This window comes from Apis florea, unplaced genomic scaffold (genome assembly GCF_048593485.1).
Source record: "Apis florea isolate Af1SG1 unplaced genomic scaffold, ASM4859348v1 contig_3203_pilon, whole genome shotgun sequence".
NCBI lineage: Eukaryota > Metazoa > Arthropoda > Insecta > Hymenoptera > Apidae > Apis > Apis florea.
In genome coordinates this window covers 7,565,644-7,586,289 of record NW_028256723.1, presented here as the reverse complement: position 1 = coordinate 7,586,289, position 20,646 = coordinate 7,565,644, and the positions used below count along the sequence as shown (strand labels likewise).

Sequence of the window (20,646 nt, the reverse complement as noted above, 5' to 3'; positions counted from 1 at the left end):
TTCTCGTGGTGTTATTCTATTTTAATTATTAAACTATTTTTAATATTACAAATATATTAAAATTCAGCAAAGTAAATACATCTCGTAAATATTTCTCCTTTTGAAATTATAAATGACATAAATTATTAAAGAATAAATAACGAACTGTGCAATTAAGTATATGATATCTACGTAGATGATTAATTACTAAATTTCACTAATTATTATTATACATTAAATATTAAATATTTAATAAATTATACAATTCATAATAAAATTGTATACTATACTATACTCATATATTCACTGTATTTCAGTTAATAATAAAACCACAAAAATTCCAATGATTATTTTGCAAAACCGGAAGCAATCAAAAAATTTGAATCCCGTTCAATCCCTTACAAAAGCAATAAACCATCGATGAAATATTTTCTCTACAACAGAACTTCGAAAAACCATTCGTTATCCCTTTTTACAAATTTTCATCTCGAATCATCACACGCAGTGACGATGACAATAATAAATTCCACGGTTGGATAATTCCACAAAAAAAATTTTAAAAAATACACACAAAGAATTCTGAAATTTTTACTCGCGACGATCCACAGGAGTTCATCTCGAGATTTTTAAGCTCGAAATATTTTCACGATATCGAGCCATTTTAAGATCACGCCCGGAACCGGGTGAACATGGTTTCCGGAAAATCTCGGGGAAATTCGATGTTTTCCAGCTTTTCAGCTATAATAGATTCAGTTTTCATCCCCTTCCTTGGTTACTTCGCGAAAATCGCCCATGTGCTCGAGATGTTTTAGGATGCATCGTTACAGGATGGAAATTTTAATAATCTTGTAAACTGTAATGCGTTTAGCTAGTGCTCTTCTTTGTCGAAGAAGCTGGTGAAATTTGATTTTAAAGACTTGAAACGCGAATTACGGTTTATTGCAAATGGAAATTTAAGAAAAATTTTTTTTAAGTAAGTTTTGATCATTTTTTGATGATATTCGATCATAATTGAAATTGAAAAAAAAGAGATTTTAGATGTATCAGCTGTGTAACTTTATTTTTAAATTTTAAAGTTGCAACAAGTATATATTATACTATTGTAAAATTAAATTACGATGAAAATGGCATTTGGATTTTTCTGAAATATTAATAATTTCATTGTTCATAATTTCTTATTTAAAATTATCATTTTTTTTTTCATTCAAGTATAATTAATAAATTACTAATAAATACATAACTAATAAATTAAAGTATATTAAAATATACTTAAAATATAAAATAAAATATACTAAATATATTAAAATATACTATATATAAAGAATAATATTAAAATTTGCCCTATTTTTAAATTTCTTTATTTATGCTATTTTAATTATAAATAAAAAGAGATGGACAAAATAATATAATCATTAAAAATTGTAATTTTAAAATAACTCGCTTAAAACTAATTTTTAAGCACTAATTTTACCAATATTGAAAGTCCATATACTCTTTCAAAAGTTAGATCTCGCGAGACACAGAATTTTTCCAGATTGATGCCTCAGTATATAAGAACGAGACAGAGAAGGACAGAAAGAATAGTGAAGTATGGCACTGAAGATGAGCGAAGCAGTGCCATCTCTTCTCGAGTCGGATCGAGTCGAGTCGAATCGAATCATGACACCCGAGGGAAATAAGTTTTGACCGATCATACATCGGCTGTCTGATCTCAAACTGGTCCCAACTATTGTAGAACCCTAACGGACAATTGACACTCTCGGTCAATTTATCGGCAATTTTATTTCTCGTTTCTTTTTAGAAATTCATTGCAATTGAATCGAATACATGTATCAATGCGTGGAGAAATATATGTGATATGGATAGATCAAGTTATATGCATGTAAGATTCTTTTTTTTTTTTTTAAGAGATTAAAGTAGAAAGTGTTTTATAGAAGATTAATTTTTATTAAGAGAGAGAAAACAGTTTTAAAAAATTGAGACATATTTTGGTTTATAAAAAGATAATATTTATTGGTTTCATACGAAAATTAATTTAGAAAGAATAAAATAGGTTAGAAATATTAAAAAAAAAAAGTAAAAATTTTATATTTATGAAAAATACAAGAAGAAATATTTTGAATTAAATTAAAATTTCATATTGGGAATAAACACCAAAACTCTTAACTGAAAACTGATCAGAATTTATGATCTTAAATGTTTGCTCTTTCCTTCATATAGTTTTGCGAGTAACCGTACTTATGAATTTAAATTCACGTCGCACTTTTTTTCGTTGTATATTTCAATATAAACAAATTCCAAAATTTTCTATTATCTTTTTCGACAAAATTTTAGCTTTGAATTATGTAAATCCAAAATACAAGTAAAATTTAATCTCGCTATAAAAGTTTTCTAACCTAATCGTTAAAAAACTTCGGTCGGACTATTTAGTTTTATTTAAGAAAAAAACAGAGAGCAATAACAATAAGGAGAAGATTTAAGCGAAGATTGCGCACAATAAAGTTTCACAAGAAAGGGAAGGAAATGCATTTTCATAAAAATTTATACAATGACAGGAAACACATAAACGTCAAGTGCAACGTATACGGTAAAACGGTTGGATCTTTAGATGAGCCCGGTTTCCTTTGTTTCCAGGATACAGCCGGTAAGTTCATTTTCTTTCTTGAAAAGAGGGCGTTCGGGATGCGAAATTAAGTTGCAGAATTTTTTCTTCGTTTTCTCGATCATTCATCTTGTGAATTTTATTCTAACGAGGATAATACGTGAATCAATGTTGGAATAAATGGTCGAAATAACTGGAAATATTAAGAGGTTTTTTGAATCATCCTCGAAATGGTTTTTAAACGAGAATTGGATATAAATGGAACTCGTGAATATAAATTTAAAAGAGGTGGAAGAGGTTATCATTTCACTTCTGAAGGGAATGTATATCAAGGAATATCGATAAAATTTGTTTCAATATTCTAAATTGAAATTCACGTTTTGCAAACTCTGCTTTTGATATTATAATTTTTTATCTTTCTAAGTTAAAAAATCAAAATATTGCTTTTTAAATGTCGTATAAAGTAAAATAGAAAAATCAAATGAATTTATCAAATTCTTTTATAGTATTGTGCGACTAAAACAAAAACAAATATTCTAAAATATGCAAAATACATCGTATTCAAAATATATACTATATCAAACTATTGATAATTTGATAATTTTTATTTAGAAAATATCGATAATTTATTTCGTAGATTTATCTATATAAAATTATAAAAATTTTTTTAAATTTGCATTATAAATTATCAGATAAAATATGATCTAATATATCTAATATATTATTTCAATATTTTTTTCTATTCTATTCTATTCTGTTTCAAAATATGCAGATAAAATATCCAAAAAAAAAAAATAATAATAATAAATATTCAAAAATTTTTTCCAACTTTCAATATCATAATCTAATCTAACTAAAAATTTTATTTAGAATATGATTAAATTCGTTTATATTCAATTATTATATTCAATTATTTTTTTTAATAACATAGCACACAAAAATGACTCAAAGAGGTTAAGGATATCTTTAATCAAAAATACAAAAGAAGACAGAAAAATCTAAATCTATATCTGCGGCGTATCAAAGCACAATGAAATTCCATGGAATATCGTATAAATATGAACGAGAGGAGAGAACAACGCTTGTCTCTAGTCCGGAAGTTATTTGCTCGTTGGATCGACGTCGATACAAGGGAAACAAGAATCTCGACAGCCACTCGAACGATCAAACGTCCTTTCGACGTGCCCACCAGCTACAAGGAGAGCAACTTTACCGGTTGGCTTCGTGCTAGTGACATGTGACGTCTAAATTCCTCCAGTAAATTACCGAAGCCATCTTTCTCTCTTACCATCTCTGTCTATCTATCTATCTTTGTCTTTCTTCTTCTTTAGTCTGGTTAGATGTCCTGTTACATGTGAGAAGCGCTTCAAGACATGGTTTAACATAGTTTATATGAGAAAAAAGTCGGTATAAGCTTACAGAGATTCACGAAATTATTTGAACAAGTTTTTTTATAGAAAAATTTAAATCATTGGAAAATTCTGATTTTAATGAAAATTTGTGTGTATGTAAAGAGTATATAAACCCTTTTTTTTATTATATTTATTTATCTTCCATAATATGTGAGTTCAAAAAATGATTTAAAGTGGTTTATATGAGAAAGAAAGTTCGTATAAATTTATAGTAGCTCAATATTTGAATATTTAACTGAAAAATTCTGATTTTAACGGAAAATTGAAATTTATGTGTATTTAAAACATATGCATTTTTTCTCTTTTATTATCTCTATCTATTTATTTATCTTTCTTTTTCTTTAGAACTATCTGTAAGATAATTTTTGAATTTAAACAATGAAACGCGAATAAATAATTTTTTTATTTTTTTTAATGAAAAAGTTTTTGCGAGTATGTAATTATCATTTAAGAAAGTGAAATCAATGTTCAAAGTTTTATTATATTTTCATTTTCTCGCACTTTTATAAATTACATCACTTTTCAAATATACTCGTTTAAACGAACATTTTTTATTTTTATGCTTTTACGCTTTCGTGTCACATATGAAATCCATTTATGTAATATGCGTTCACAATCATTTTTTATTCTTATTTAAATCATCTCTGAAACGATCACCATGACTTGGTATATCTACGATCTCTTTCCATATCACATATATCCTTTCTTCTTTCTTCTCTCATTTCTTTCTCGTGAACAAAAGCTTTGTAGGAATTTTCGCCATGGGAACGAACCGCCACTTGGCAATCACGTTGACTTTACGGGACCCATGGTAACTGAAACGCGATTAATCCGTTAGAAAAGTAATTCTCAGGAGTATGAAGTGCATCCAGTCGAGAAAACGTTTCTTTCTTTCTTTCTTTCTTACTTGTTTGCTCGATCCACACAGTTGGAATTCGTAAGTTTGTTGCCTTTCGTTGTGTTTTATTTTGTCTTGCATGCAGGGTTATCGACGGGGATTCCAGACTTTTAGAGTCTGACGTCACACTCTGATTTAGGAATAGGAGAGGGGAAAAGTCAGGTTGGGTAGGGATTGTCGATTAAATCTATGTCTCCGTACTTAGTTTGTTCTCTCTCCACCTCCAAATCTGTATGACGTCAGAATAATTGGCTCTGCCAATAAAATTTAAAACTAATTCTTATTCTTCCTTTACTACTCTCAGCAAAATAGAATTGCGAATTGAATCTATGCTTCTCCAACTAACTTTTTCTTTCTTTATTATTTTTAAATCTGCGCAATATCAGACTCTGAAAATGTAGAATTCAAATCCAAAATATTTCTAATAATGATTCTTTTTTTCTTATACTTTCTTAATTCTTTTTTTTTTTTTTTTTTTTTAAGAGAATTTTATATTAAAGGTAAAAAGTATATAGTGCAATAGAAATCTCTATAAGTTCTATTATCTTAACATGTAGAAATTTTTTAAATATCATATAAATATCTCTATAAATTTTTATCCAATGATGATTGAAATTTTAAATGCAAAAATTTTAAAAATTTGTAATCTCACTACGTTCACGAAAACATATTCTAAATAAAGTTGTTATTCATCTAAAAGAATCCAAATATTGTTTTTAAACAGCTAAAGTAAATAAATATATTATAATTCCATATGCAAATTGAAATATTTGTTCTCCTTGCACAAAATTTTTATGCGATAATAAAAATACATAGAAAAAAAAATCCACTAAAAAATTCATTAATGCAGAAAACCAAAATTATATCGTGATTAATTTCGTTCTATTATATTTCAGTTCCTTCTTTTTCGATTTTTTTTTTTTTTTTTTTTTTTTTGAGCAGTCTAATAATTTAACGAGTATTTCCAGAAATTAAAAATCTTAGAAACACAATGATATTCGTACATGTACAGATATGGAGAAAATCCTAGTTCCATATATTGTACAGCTAAAGAGCTCTCAACATGATGAGAGTCATTACAAAAGATGAGGCGGCTATGTCTAATTTTAGAATAGACCTCGCCAGTTTCAGTTGAGTCCCTGTGACCATAAAACAAACGTGTACAAGTGACTTCAAATTAACATTTTATCTCGCAATCGTCGATTTGTTTCATTCTAATGATACGTGTTCGTAATAGAAAAATTAAAAAAGAAAAATTTATTTTATTATCATGAGAATTTCATTTTTGTAAATTTTTATAATCGACTTTAACAATTTCATTTCCATTTCCAGCATTATTTTCACCGAACGCGAGACAATTATCGATGCAACGATGAATAACCGATTCATGTTAACGCATAATCGCAAGAGGTCGCTTCAATAGCCCAGATACGATGCGCGATGAAGTTGTTGCATAGCTGTGAATGCGGTCAGTATTCGAATCGAGCAACCGTTGCAAAGACACGTGGTGTCAACGCGGTGGAGGTCGACAATATTGATTCGTAACCGCAGCACGGTGATACACTGGTCACGAATGGCCACTAACAAAGAGGAAACGAATGATAGAGGGAAACTGAAGCTACACACACCGCTTGATAACTGAGTTAAACGCTCCTAGTTACCTCGTCACACCTTCCAACTTCTGCAATCGATGTAAATGTCGTCCGTGCAGTCGTTCGAGTCTAATTCTCGTCTTTATTCTCAATGGATATTCAAGTTCTTTTTATCGATAAAGGTACTTGAAAAAGTGATAAATTTTTTAAATGAGTTTTTTTTCGGATTTTCTGTTATCTAACTTTGTCCTGTCTTTTGTAAGTTATTCTTAGAGAGGTTAGATTGAGGTTAGAAATTCTAATCTGAAAATTGGAGAAATTTAATTATCATATAAATTTAAATAATAGAATTTTTTAATCAATTTTTCATCTTTTATTTAGTTTGATCTTAAGAAATTAAATCATATAAGTTGTAATTTATATGCATATATATTAAAATTACTAATAAAGATTAACTAATGAAGATACTTTTGAAATTTTAAATAAAGATAAAAAAATATACAAATAGTATACACTTTTCATACAAATCTTTTATCAATCTTTAATTTGTAAAAAAAGACAATTCTAAATAAAGCTAAGAAAATATACAAATATACAGAAAGTTTTTAAAAGAAATTTTTCTATTAATGAAAATATGATTGTCAAGATTATATCATGATGTATATACCTTTTACAATTTCAAACAAGAATATTAAATAAGTTCAAGTTATGTATCTCGATCTGTCTATTAGAAAAGATGACACTTCATTTTTCAAAATTATTCTAATTTTGTTCACCTCGTGTCGTCTCTTTACAGATATGCATATCGAAATCATTCTTTGTTTGCGTTCATTTTGACAGCATGAGATTCACGAATAAATGGATAGCCTCGTAAATTTCATAATCGGTGCTAAGTTGAAATATCGGTTTGACGAATGATAAACGTGTCACTCCCACGCGTGTTATCGCTGGTTTCATAAAACTTTAATAATCATTCTTAATTACATTTATTCTTACGTTTATCCTTTTATGTTTGGAATGACTTTATATTCGACCTTTCGACAATATTTCTCATGCTCCTTTGCTCCGCAAGCACGAGAAATTGAAATTTAATTAATTCGATTTTAATAAGTGATTGAAATTTAATCATGTTACATGATTAATTTGTATTTTGAAATTTAATCGAGCTATTTGATAAACGTAAGTATGAAAATGTATACAATTAATCTATATTTTTATTTTAGTTTGAAAAATCGGGAAAATTTTCAACTAAAGATTGCCTTGAAAATTAATGTTTGAAAAGTTTGAATTATTCAATTATGGTTTGGAATAAATGATTGTCTCTGAAATTTATAAAACGGTTGTTAAGGATTTAATTCATCGTGTAATTTAAAAATTATAGAGATAAAATTTAATAATTCCTGTGCAACTTAACACTTCGCATCAACATTTATCCACAATAAATACTATTCTCTTTATAATTGTATCTTTTTAAAATATCTTAATCATTGATACAAAAAAAAAAAAATAATAATTTCGATTTCAATTCACAAATATCTCATCAAATTATAAAAAAAATTCGACAAAAGTCAACAAATAACAGAAATAGAATTAAAGAAGTCAATTTATTCATCGTACATTTCTTTTTGGAATGAAAATTTCGTATAAGTATGCACATATGAGATAACATAACCTAACCTAATCGATCGAAGATTCTCAAGTTGAATACTATACATAGAGGGCGATACGTGACAATTGTATCGATTTTAGAAATTTTCTATCCGAAAAACTATCGACTGGTAAATTAAACTGAATCCATTGAAACCTCTAGGTCATAATGTATACTATGTACACTATGTGTATACTATTTATTCGAAAGACAGTCGCGTGCAATTAACTTTAATATAATCATCCAGAGTTACGTGAATTCGCTTGAGACATGGACTCGAAAGGATATATCGCAGAATGAAATTGTATTAAGAATATTTATCTGTTAGCCTGAAAAGTTTGTTTTGAAGTAAATAAAAAGTAAATTTAATCGAGATATCATTAGGAAATGATGAAAATTTGAAAATAATTATAGGAAGTAATTAATATTATATAAATAATTCGGAATGAAATTTCAATTCAGTGTTAAAAATAAAATTGCAGATGCAACGAAAATGAAAATGTGCATATGACAGCAATTATATTAAAGACATAAGAAAAAGAAATATAGAATATTTTTATCCATTTTTTATATTTCTTGAGAAACCTTATGATATAGAATAGGAAAGTCCTTTGACTTTTACATTCGTATCATCTTTATTGTTAAAAAAATAAATAACTAACAACTAGATGTGTTAATTAAAAGATCTTTATGGATAAATATTTGATATTACAAAAAAAAATCGGCATGAAAAAAAAAAAGAAAGAATTTAATTAAAAGATTTTTAGGGAATTTTTATGGAATATATTTTATACTTGTGATTGCTTTTTTTACCACAATTACATCGCCGTTAACAATCGAAATAAAATAAAAAATAAAAGCAGAACAATCAATCGTCGACCACGATGCAAACTCATCCTAAAAAAGTTCAAAACATTCTAAATTGCTAATAACTTTTTTGATTGTAAAATACATAAACCAAAAAAAAAAAAAAAAAAAATTTTAAATATTTAATTGTTATCTTCGAAAGTATCTTCTTTTCTAACGCTCATTCTAATTTTAATATTTTTCAAAGAACTATTCGATTATCGTCAAGCATACATAACCTGTATTATTCAAACGTCACGTTTGTCACGTTAGTCTCTGCTCACACAAAACATTTTCAATGTTGCGCACACGTATATATATCCTATCTCGGTATCGGTACAGAAAGGTATAAAGCCTAGCATGTGTGATCGATCAAAGAGACAAAAAAAAAAAACATTTTACCCTCGCTTACGATATTTTCGTGCGGCGTACACATATTTTCGACATGTGAAAGCTTCGATCATTCAAATGGTGCATTTCTATGGAATGTCACCGTATTGGAATTTCGATATCGATCATTTTTCGCCGACAAGTTCAGGAAGGATAAGGATAAAAATTGACGAAATTTTGAATAAAATTTGAAATAGTATAATAGATAGTATAAAATAAATATAGTACAAATATATAAATAATATAGTAATAGTATAAATATAAACGGTGTAATAATAGTATAGAGAATGGTATAACTATTGAGAGGAATTTATTTTTCGTGTAAAGAATAATGGAAATTCCGAGATAAGATATTAAATTCATAATGTAATTATAATAATTGATGAGAAAGAAAAAATATTGGAAAAATGATATTCATATTCGAAAAGGGATTTTTTAAAACTTAATGAAAAATTTACAGATTATTGCAGCAGCTCATTTAAAATAAATATCCGCCAGTTACGTTGACAAAGTATTCCGTTTCCTTCATTTTTATATGAAATTCCTCACGGCTATATTTATCCACTTTTAAATTGATTAAGTTGATTCGTCACATTTTTTTCAAATGTCTTCCCTCTTTCGTTTCATTCAAACTTTCTTCAACGCAACTTGACCCTGTAATAAATTGTAAAATATAAATACAAAAAAGAAATTTGGAAAATATTAAATTTCGAAAATAATAAGACTACCGTATTAATATTGGCTTCTCCATAAAATTTATAATAATTTAAAAGAAATTTGTTCTCTCGAAAATCTTTGGAAAACAATTTAAATAATTCAAGAGAAATTTTTGAAAAAATATTGAATTCCAAGTTTTTTTGTAAAAAAGAAAATAATTATTTCTTAAATAATAAAATCAACCATGTTAATATAATCAACTTCTTCACAAAAATTCCAAATACCGAACTTCGTATTTTGTGCAAAAGAATTATTGAAACTTGCACAATCAACATTGATCTCCATAAATTATTCATCAACCTTATAATACCTCCTCGATCGTTCCTCGATGCATTTCATTTAAGGATTAGGTATGTACACGTACATGTAAATGTTTTGCAATAGCGCAGAAAATGTATTATCTTAATTACAACGAGGCACTTTCGACGTAACACACTTACTAACCATCCAGCTAATTTATTTGCCCACGAGCCAATGCCATCGCACGCATGATATCCAACTAGCCAATGATCTTCATTTTTCCATCCTTCTTCGTGCAATGATCGCGCAGATGCCACAACCAAGATAACGCGCTGTTATTTTTGTAGTTGTTCCGTGAGGGAATCGACACGAACCGGTGTTGTAACACGTGTGGCGGAAGAAAATGTACAAAATTGAAAAATAGGATTCTAAAGGAATTGATCATAATTTTTGTTATATTTTATTTATATTAGATATTTTGATTGAAAATGGAACGATTTGAAAAGGAAAATCGTTTGGAAATTTTCAAAATATTAATTGTGATTTCTATGATATTAAAGGATTTCTATGAGGATGGAATATTTTAAAAATGAAGAATTTTATACTTGATTATTATTAGGTGTTTCTAAGGATTTTTAATTGTAAGAATTGATTGTTATTGAAAGTAAATAAATTTTTCATTAAAGTCGTTATTTTATTTTAATTTTTAAAAATTGACAACATTCATACTTAAGAATTTTTATTATATCTTCATAGAGAAAATTCGAATTCAATACTGTATTATCTCAAATATTACACAAATCACAAAATCGAAACGAACAAAAATAAAAAAGATGGTGAATACTATCGTTACACGTATTGCAGTATCGAAAAACCCTTGACATTTGAATACTGGGTCAGAGTTTCGAGGTAGGAATATAATCTTTTGAATGAAATTGGTCCATCGAATCCTCGTTCCCCTTTATCACGTTATTTAACTCTGTTAACTTCAATTAACAAATACAGAGAAAAATTTCCTCATTTCGTTTCTTTATTGAAATCGAATAAGAATCGAGATCGAGTTTTTAAATATACATAATTCCAGTAATTTATTCCGGTAAATTTTTTAATTGAAGAAAATTTTTTTTATAAAAATAATCGATTACCATGCAAATGGAAAATTTATTAAATTGAATTTAACAAAATACATTTAATAAAACCGTAAAATTCTAGAAGGGATTGTATTTTTTTAATCGAACTATCAACAATTTAAATAATAATTTATTCGAATTATCTAGAATATCATATAATGATATTATCAAGATAAGAATTATTTATTTACTTTATCTTTCATTGTGACAAATGGAAAAATTTAATTTGCATAAAGTTTCTAATAATTCGTATTGATGTATCGTTTATGCAATTCCATGCGTATTTCTACTATTAATTTTCCTAAAATGATACAGAAATAACCTACAATTCAAAAATATAATTTTAGCTTCCACATGAATATTTAATTTTTCATGAAAAATTCACAAAAAAGAAAATTAAAATTTTTTTATCAAAATTCTCTCAAAAGATAAAGAAAACCGTGCTATTGAAACACCTTTTTGATTCATCCCGATATCTCAATCGGTTGCTGAGATATAAGAATTCAAAGTTCTCGTAACGTTTAAGATAGTACACAGATCATGAATAGATCCACAATCCAAATTTAACCTTCGTTTTATCCTAGAAATGAATATTCTTTCAGAAATTATGTCTCTCACTTGTATAGTTTGGCATAGATCCGAGAGATCCGAGTAAACAACAAGAACGAAGATAATAAGCGATTAAAAATTACCTTTTCGTTTACACGATGATATCTAGAAAACCGGAAATCGTATCGGGATAAATGAAAGTGCGTTTTAAAGAGCAAGATTTCCTGCTTATAACAACCACTCACTCATTGATCGGAAATAACTATCCTCGGAGTTATAGTTGTTTAAACTTTTTCTAATTTTAATAGAGTTTAGTCGACTTCAAATAAGAAAGCAAATGATTAAAAATTACTTTCCCTTTTACACGATGATATCTCAAGAACCGAAAGTGATATCGAGATAAATGATATTACATTTTAAAAGATAAGATTTCTACGCTTCTAATGATCTCTCGTTCATCGATCGAAAATTGTTATCTTCGGAATTAGAGCAATTTAAACTTCTTTAAATTTTAATGAAGTTCGACGTTGCTTTAGTTTTCGCATTATTCGATTAAGGCATATACATTGAGTTTTTTTTCTTAGAATAGATATTAAATTCGCTTCTTATCGAATAGGCTAATGCCACGTAGAATGAGTTCGCGGTATGAAACAACACGACAGAGTAAATTATCCGTTTCTTATTGAAACGTAATAGAGATTCTAAGAATAGAAGAGAACGTGGCAAAAGAGAGCGCGACCAAAGTTCGTGGTGAAATTACAAATCGGTCAATGCGGTGCAAGGTTGCCGAGTTTTATTTATCTATATCGATAATGTCTAATGCTATAGATTCTATTCATAGAGCTCGAAGACACACGATATATAATTAACTTATACGAGACAGATTATGAATAAGCATACGTAGAAGAAAATAATCACATATTGAAAAATTAATCATGCGAATTTCTATATATCGACTCGTGTCGCTTTTCGCTTCTTCTACGCTTTTTGCTTCCAATTATAAGTGAAGTATATCTATGCTCAATTAACGAGTACTCAATGACAGTGACTGTCGAACTATTTAAGATGGTTAATTTTGATAAAATTTATATATATTTATGTATAGAAAATAAAATATAAATTTTAATTCTGTAAAAATGACTCAAATATAAAATATTATTATTATTTTAAAAAAATATAAATTTCATCAAAGAAAAATTATTATTGTTATACCAACAGTGAAACATGCAAATAGTGTGATATATTTCTAAAAGTTTTTCTTAATGTCCTACGAGACTTCACGCTCTCGAGATTCGTTTGGACAACGTGAAACCTTGAAATCTTCTTTAGCAGCATTCCAAATTCTCAGAATCTGCTTTGGTTGACATCAAAGTATTCTTGAACAAAGTCAAAAGATTTCAGGATTATCGTCCACAAGATTCAATGGTCTTAACGTTATTGGCAAGCTGTCATAATTCTGGAATGATCCACATTTGATCCAGATTTGAATACATCACATGATCTTATTGACTAAAATCGTAACATAAAATTTTTCTACTGGAATATAATTTTTTTAATGCTGTAATATTTTTAAAAGTGTTTACTGTTCTCTCTAACTTTCCATGTAGTCTGTGTTTATATTTAATTTGTCATATTTTGCATATTTCACATTTTGTATTATTATCCTTGTTATAATCATTTATTTTAGAATTCGTTTTAACAAAATTAATGAAAAACATTTCTCTTTTATATTGCTTATTTTTGCAATTCCCATTTTTTTATAAAATTCTTTTTTATAAAATATAATATTTATATTAAATATTTAAAAAAACTCAAAATTATTTTAGTTTACTTTTATATAATGTATGAAATTTTTATTTATTTCTCTGTTTCTCTCTCTTTTTTTTTTTTTTGAGAATTTTTAATTTTTTGCCCATTCAGAGACATATTTCCCTTCATTATGTTTCAATATGTAGCTTCGAAAATTTTAAAAAATATTAACGATTAAAAATTTTTATCGATAAATATACATACCTTTCATAATATATTATAACATAATACAAACTCGTCTAATCTAAATAAAAATTTTTTTCTTAAGAAACAAAGATTTTTGAGGTTATGTCAAACATGCGTCTTACAAGCAAAAATAAAATGAGATCTGTTTATATTAAATCGTATATTTCCATGTATAAATCTGATAGATTTATCTAACAATTAACATTTGCGTTTCACTATTAAATATCTCACTATTATAATCTACTTATTACAATTTAATTAAAATTACTAGATGACCATGTTACCCACAGAGAGCCATATTACCATCCGAGGTCTACATTTTTTAGTATATTCTATCTACATCTATCCAAACTCGTATTACTATTTCCAATAGTTATCTACTCTCACAACTATGGAACACCAGTATGATTTTTGTGATTCTTTCGCGCGTGTAAAATTTTGACGAGCTTAATTTGACGGCTGGCTGCGTTTCCAGCAGTGAATCGTGCGAACGATTGAAACGAGTAAATTCAGTTTAATTTAATCATCGAAAACCACGTGGATATTCTTCGTTTCTTTGTGCGCTGACCGTTTTTAATTGGTTAACTGGATATTCTGTCATGTGTATTCGGTGATTTCAACCGAGTAACAGTCGCGTCCATTTATCTCTATTTGCACGAAATCAAGGTATAAATATTTTTGGATAAATATTTATGGGTAAATATTTTTACGAATATTTGAAAATTGTTTTTGCTTGCTTTTTTTTTCATGTTTTTTTTTTTGCGAATTCTTGTATCATTGGCGAAATATTTGGATTAGATATTTTGTTGATAAATTTTGGCGGAAAGTTAGGTTAGAATTTCGTAATCTTGAAAAATTGTTTGCTGGTGAAATTTTTTTCAATATAAGCTTAATTTTAAAAATTAAATTTACCGGATATATAGATGTTATTCATAGTTTGATAAATATTTTAATTAAAAAATTAAATAATGATAAAGTAAGAAATATTTGTGTTATTAAATATTTATTTTTAGATGACAGCAAATCGATGAATTGTCAAAGGGAATTCAATGAAATAGATTGAATTTGAAGGATTTCAAAATAATTGACAATAAAATAGGATATTAATTGACAATAAAATACATGTTTCGTTAATATCTACTATTATTAAAAATCGTAGTGTATAATATAGCATACATTAATATGATTCTCATTTATTAATAGATTATTCCAATTTGATTCTTATTTTTTGAATCTTTTAATTATGAATATTTATCAATCTTCAAGAAAATAATATCGATATTGCATATTAATTTGTAGTAAACCACTTGTTGCTTTATTTAAAATCATTAAATAATGAATACAGATATTTACAATTCTATATATATAGAATTTGCAATTCTACGGAATAAACAGAATATTAAATATATTCAAATATTTATTAACGAATATATCATAAAAATAATTCTCAATTATATTTTTTATTTTACAATTATTAAACGATACATACCAATCTCTTACAAAATTATGTTATTACGTTGTGCAGTTCTTGGTTAAAAAATTAGAATCACTCGCAATTCCTAATATTTATTTTAGTGTATCATTTAATAATAATATTTATTAATTATTATTATTATTTTATATATTTATATATATTAATTATTTGTGTTTTCTTTCTATATCCATATTCCAGCATTTTTTTATTGCAAAAAGATTTAAACATGATATTTGATGCTGAAATATCACTTTTACATTAAATTAAAAACTAAATAAAAATAATAATAAATATCTCAAAATTTTTTCTTCGATCAAACTAGACTGAAGATTAATTAAATTTCCTCCAGCTTTCCAAATCTTATCAAAAATATTGAAAAAAATGTTGCCCAATCTTTCAGTCAAAAATTATCAATGAAAGATTAATTAAATCTCTAATTAATTAAAAATCTTAAAAATCATCGCCCAATTTTTTTTTCCAAAATTTTTAATTTGCATTCTTGATTCTAGATTTTTCGACTTATCGTTTCGCATTGTTTTTATTCCCTCTTTTCGCGAGGGCAAGGAACGAGCCATAACAGAGGAAAAAGGGTTTCGTGCAACGTTGCGGTAATAGCCCAGCTTTCTGCAACGTTGCACGTAACGGGCCGTAAACCCGTCGTACTAACGATTGCTAATGCCCTCGAGGTAAAGGAACGGTGTATACGAAACGACATCACGCGAACCGGCGCATAAGCCACGCCATCAGTGGATAGATGGGACGTCACAAGTCGAAACTTGGTGCTTCGTGTTCGTCTTGTCTTGAAAGCACTGTTTCCGATTCGCATTCGTGTCGTGGATTAATCAGCTACGGGCGTTGAAATCCGGATCACGAGGAGAGAAGTGTGCGATACGCAGGAGTGTGCTCTTTGTTTTGAAACAATGAATGCTTGGAAGAGATACGTTAAATTTGTATGGATATTATATAGTGGTATTTTAGTATTGGATTCAGATTCTTTAAATTCTATTGGATTTGCTATTATCAATTGTCCTTGAAATGAAAATTAGAATCTACGAAATTAATAGAGTGAAAGTTTTAAATTTTAGGTTATATCGAACTTGCTGCATTGACTATTATTTTCAGTTGTCTATAAACGGTATTGAGAACAAACTGTGGAAATTGTAAAGTGGAGATTTATAATTAAATTCTATTGGATCTAGTGCAATGTTGAGAATAAAAGTTGATTGCTTATAGATAAGGCTGAAAGCAAAGCTTGGGTCTGTGAAACTACTTGAGACTTTATGTTCTATTAGATCAAACTACAAAGTTGAAACCTGTGAAATTATTAAAGTGAAGACTTCAAATTTTAATCCAATTGGACCTGTTACTTCGGCTAATGTTCTTGGTTGCCTATAAGTAATACTGAGAGTGATTTGGGACCTGCGAAATTAGTAGAGCGAAGGCTTCAGATTTTAGATTGAATTTCTACAGTATTGGACTCACTTCGCTGCCCGAAACTATCCGATATTAACCGAACTCACCCGAGCTTTTATCATTCTGAAACGTTCATAGAAGAAGTGGAACGATGTTCGGAAATATTTCGAATAATAGAAATTTAAGTTCGAATAATCACGTAATTATTATAGATTTTCATTCGTATAAACGAAATTCCACTAATTAGAAAATTTAACTAAATAAAAAATTTGAATTTATTTTTATGTTCACTTTAAATCATTCTTTAATCAATTTATTATTTATTATTTTCAAGATAAAAATTAACAAGGTAAGCGAAGATTTAAATTTAATTTATATGAATTTTAAAGTAAATTCTTTTAATCGTCACATTACATAGATGAATTATAATGTGTATAAGTCGATATATCGTGCTTAGTATTTCGAATGAATGAGAATGGTTTGCGCGCGATAGTTAGAGAGACGATAGGAATTAAACGCTTGTCCGGAACAGGCGTAGACGCAATTACGAGCGTTTAAACCGATGCTGGACGAGAATGTTGCGATCTGGAGTGGAGTTGCGGACAGTCGAGTGGTAGGTATGTTTGGTAGTCTCGTTGTTCTCATTTCGAGTACTATGAATGATGTAAACTGTAAAATGATGAAATCTTGTTATTGAAAAGAGGTTATGGTTATTCAATGTGATTATTCGACTTTTTTTTCTTTTTTTTTTTCTTTTTTTTTTTTTTTGGTGTTTTAAAGTTACATTCAGTGGATAGATAATATTTTGTGAGAATTGATTCAGTTGTTGCAATTATTAGTGGAAATTTAAATTTTACTTATTATCATTTGTGGTTACTATAGCTTTAATAGCTTTTCTTTTCTAGTTTCTAGATAATCATAGTATTAATCATACCTTTTTCTAAAAAATTTATAATCAATTTCTATTTCCAATTCTAACGATCGATTTTAAGATATAAGTAGATTCTTTGCTCTAATAGGTAGATATTAGAGGCCAGGGACATAAAGTCATTTTGTCGATTGTTTTTCTGTAAGCTCTTTTAATTTTAAAATGTTCATTATCACTATAACAAAGTTAATAACAATGAAACTAATTTCTGGTCTACAATAATAAAAGTGTACACCTAGATATCAAAAAGATAATTAATATAATAATTAATAAACAAAAGAGAAACTTAACTAAGATTCTTCTATTCCAATAATAGACAAGCTAATCCATCTAAATCACATTTTACAACGTATACCCATCCATAAAATAATAGAAACACAAGTTTTCCAACACTTTCATCCTCTCCTAAATACATCAAAAATATTTCTAGATAACTTATTTAGATAAAATCATTAATTAAATCTTCACTTCTATTCAAAATCTATCAATGCCATATGCATACTTCCATCGTTATCCTATCTCCAAAAAAAAAAAAAAAAAATAAGAAAGAAATCACCAACCACTCTGATGAGATCAATCGCAAAAACGGGGGATATTAACAAACTCCATTCAATTCGAATATCGATCGTCTTTTCCATTCTATCAAGCAACGGTTCCTCGATAACTCGTGATCGGTAGGGCGCAGCCGATGGATGATGGCGTCATGCGCGATATTTACGAGCCACCTGACGAATGCTTTTATACATCTGGAGAAAATTCGAGCCGAGCGTGATTCCGTGGAGGATCAGACTGACTTATGAATTATGCAACCTGTCTTGTTTAAACGATCGCCTCTACCTGCATTACCATCGATCGGTATTGCAGTTGACCCAGCTGCGACATTTTTAAGTTTATGATGTATTCTTCTCTAAAATTGTGCAATTTTATTACTCTCATGTTTGGGAAAAGATATGGTATTTTAAGAATTTGAGAAAGTTTTATATAAAGTTTTTATGAAGTGATAACGTGAAGTTATGAATGATTTGTTGGGATTATTTGGATGATTGGAAGTAGATGTTTTGTTTGGATAGGAGGATGAATTGAAATGAAACTATGTTTGATGTATTTTTGCATTGTCTATGCTTCATTATAAATGCTAAAATAATTTTATTACTGTTGAATAGTACTGGAATGATTCGAATATTTCATTTATTCTTAGAAATATGGGAATATATATATATTATTTTAGGTAATGTCTCTCGATAGAAAATGTATCATGATTACATTCTGAGGATTCTGAAGAATTTATTGCGAATAATGATTTTAATATCGTTATTATATTAGTGTTAATTGTATATTTTTCGTATATTCTTTTCGAAATTTAACCTTTTCGAAAGTTTCGAATCAAATTCGTTCAAATAATACTCGATCGATAAAACTTTCTTCCGATAATTCATATTTTCGATACAAACGTTTCGAATCGAGTATAATTTATAACATTTATATTTGATGAATAAATAAATACAACGCACGCATTTCGATAATAACCGAAAACTTCGTTCCGAATCCGAAATCTGAGAAATTCAATCTTCGATTTTCGAAAGTTTCGATAGTTTCGACGGAGTGGCGTGGACGATGGTGGGGAGCAGGAAGACGAAGAGGGGGAAGAGAAAGAGAGGGAGAGCGTTCCCCTCAATTTATACAGATTGGTCCGAGTGGCGTTTCGGGTTCGAGTAACGAGGTACAATTCCGTGGCCGGACGAGTATTTCCTTCCTCGAGTGGAAAATCCATTACGTGGATCCGGCCGAAAGGAAAGTGGACGACGACACGTGGACGTGTATAGGCGTTATCTGATTATCTTGATGCTGATGGATGGATGCGCCCCTTTTTCGAACGTATATAATGTAAATAATAATATAAATAGAAGGCTTGACTTTATATTCTGTTATTTGATAGTGATGCCACTGTGTACTGTTATTGTACTAAATAAATACAATTTTATTATTAAAAATTATTATTGAATAATAATGTAGTTTTAACAGATATTTGTTTTAAATATGAATTGATGTTTTCTTAATAAATTATTTATTAATGCTATTTTATATATTAAGAGAGAATTTTTACGAGTATTACTGAAATTACTGAATTTATTTTTATATTTATATTATTCTTTGAAGTGAATACATCGATGAATTTGAAATTAAAAATTACACGTATCGATTTAAATAATTAATTTTTCTGAAATGATAAGTCAATTTATTTCTTGACCTTTGTCAATAAGTAGCAAATAGTAATTACGTTTTTTCTTTTAATAATATACAGGGTGTGTTCGAAATCATGGTAAATTTTACACGCAAAAATAAATGAAAAAAAAAGAAATAACACCGTATTGGAAATCGAAGTGCGGTTTAATGGAACAACGTGAAGTTTATTATCAAGAGAAACAACATTATATTGGTGGAGAGAGGAAATTTATTACCAGTTTGTTCCATGGTGTACCGTGATTTGTTAGAAATGGAAATTTTTTGATCTCTCGTATTATTCCTCCGTTAAACTCGTTCGTTTGATTATGTACATTTCTATTACTCTTACTAATTACAACAAAATTGCTGAAATTGTTTTTACAAATGAAACAATCAATTATCCTCGATAAAATTATTTAAAACACGAATCGAAAAATCTTCATTCGTATATACTACTTTTTTAATTTCTATTCTAATAACAAATTACAAACTACGATTAAATAAATAACATAAGAAAAAAGAAAAATTTCGAAGAATCTCATATATATATATATATCTCAAACGATGCAACAAACGATTCGAAAGATTTAGATAGAAATTTCCTTTTTCC

General features: G+C 28.0%; 1 protein-coding gene and 3 long non-coding RNA genes across 13 annotated transcripts in view; 3 read left to right on the top strand and 1 right to left on the bottom strand.

Moving 5' to 3' along the window:
- The window catches only part of LOC100872091 (potassium channel subfamily T member 2), a 176,208-nt gene that overhangs the window by 103,845 nt on the left and 51,717 nt on the right, over positions 1-20,646 (top strand). The window lies entirely within an intron of this gene.
- Positions 2,194-19,821, top strand: LOC147657220 (uncharacterized). Its single transcript, XR_015292742.1, has 4 exons — positions 2,194-2,623; positions 3,513-3,838; positions 6,224-6,665; positions 19,397-19,821. It is a non-coding gene; the product is annotated as an uncharacterized LOC147657220 (long non-coding RNA).
- LOC147657219 (uncharacterized) overlaps positions 9,293-20,646 on the bottom strand; it is a 40,601-nt gene continuing 29,247 nt past the window's right edge. Inside the window, exons 1-2 of one of the 3 annotated variants that reach the window (XR_015292730.1) lie at positions 10,096-10,591; positions 9,293-10,021 (exon numbers count right to left, since the gene is read on the bottom strand). This is a non-coding gene — a long non-coding RNA (uncharacterized LOC147657219). Of the gene's footprint in view, positions 10,022-10,095; positions 10,657-20,646 lie in introns of those variants that run through there. The other 2 variants (XR_015292729.1, XR_015292732.1) reach the window with 2 other exon arrangements.
- LOC147657221 (uncharacterized) lies at positions 14,466-17,163 on the top strand. Its single transcript, XR_015292743.1, has 2 exons — positions 14,466-14,694; positions 15,982-17,163. It is a non-coding gene; the product is annotated as an uncharacterized LOC147657221 (long non-coding RNA).